At 35.7% G+C, this 1,421-nt stretch overlaps 1 protein-coding gene across 2 annotated transcripts in view; it reads right to left on the bottom strand.

Moving 5' to 3' along the window:
- The window catches only part of Rap1gap2 (RAP1 GTPase activating protein 2), a 251,257-nt gene that overhangs the window by 5,377 nt on the left and 244,459 nt on the right, over positions 1–1,421 (bottom strand). The window lies entirely within an intron of this gene.

Below are 1,421 nucleotides of genomic sequence, written 5' to 3'. Positions count from 1 at the left end.
ACTGGAGGGAACATACCTCAACATAATTAAAGCCATATATAACAAACCCACAGCCAACATCATTCTAAATGGAGAAAAACTGGAAGCATGCCCATTAAAATCAGGAACCAGACAAACCGCTTTCTCCACTCCTTTCAAACATAGTGCTTAAAACTCTTGCTAGAGCAATAAAACAAGAGAAGGAAATTAAAGGCGTACTAATTGGAAAAGAAGAGGTCAAACTATCCTTTTGCAGACAATATGATACTATACCTAAGAGATCCCAAAAGTTCCACCAGAAAATTCCTAGAACTGATCAACACTTTCAGTATAGTGGCAGGTTATAACATCAATCTACAAAAATCAGAAGCCTTTCTATATACCAATAAGAAGCAATTGGAGAAAGAATACAGGGAGATGCTCCCATTCATAATTGCTGCCAAAAAATATCTTGGAATAAATCTGACCAAAGACACCAAAGATCTTTACAATGAAAATGTTAAATCGTTAAAGAAAGAGATTGACGAAGACACCAGGGGATGGAAGGACCTCCCATGCTCATGGATTGGAAGAATTAATATTATGAAAATGACCATCCTGCCAAAAGCAATATATAGATTCAATGCAATCCCAATCAAAATCCTCATGAAATACTTAACAGAATTCGAAAAAACCATCCTTAAATTCATATAGAAGCACAAAAGACCCTGGCAACCCTGAGCACAAAGAGCAATGCTGAAAGGATTACTATACCAGATCTCAAAGTATACTACAGAGCTATAGTCATAAAAACAGCATGGTACTGGCACAAAAACAGACACATAGATCAGTGGAACATCATTGAAGACCCAAACCTGAATACAAGTAATTTCAGCCACCTGATATTTGACAAAGGTGCCAAGAACACACAATGAAGGAAAGATAGCATCTTCAACAAATGGTGTTGGCAAAACTGGATCTCCACTTGTAGAGGAATAAAACTAGATCCTTATCTTTCACCTTGCCCAAAAGTCAACTCCAAATATATCAAAGACTTCAATGTGAAACTGGAAACCCTGAAACTATTAGAAGAAATATTGGCAATAACTTACAAGATATAGTTGTAGGAAAGGATTTTCTAAATCAGACAGAAGTTGCTCAGCAATTAAAGTCAGCAATCAACAAGTGGGACCTCATTAAACTAAAAAGCTTCTGTATAGCAAAAGAAACAATCAAAAAAAGTGAAGAGAAAACCCACAGAATGGGGGGAAAAAATCTTCACCAGTGACACATCTGACAAAGATTTGACATCCAGAATATATAAAGAACTTAAAAAACAAAGACGCAAGAAACCAAATGACCCAATTAAAAGATGGGCTAAAGATCTAAACAGAGAGTTCTCAAAGAAAGAAATAAAGATGGCTAAGAAACATCTCAAAAAGTGTTCAACATCATTAGTAATT

This window comes from Nannospalax galili, unplaced genomic scaffold, assembly GCF_000622305.1.
Source record: "Nannospalax galili isolate Female #2095 unplaced genomic scaffold, S.galili_v1.0 scaffold212, whole genome shotgun sequence".
NCBI lineage: Eukaryota > Metazoa > Chordata > Mammalia > Rodentia > Spalacidae > Nannospalax > Nannospalax galili.
Note: the sequence above shows the minus strand (reverse complement) of the source record. Positions and strands in the feature narration are given on the sequence as shown.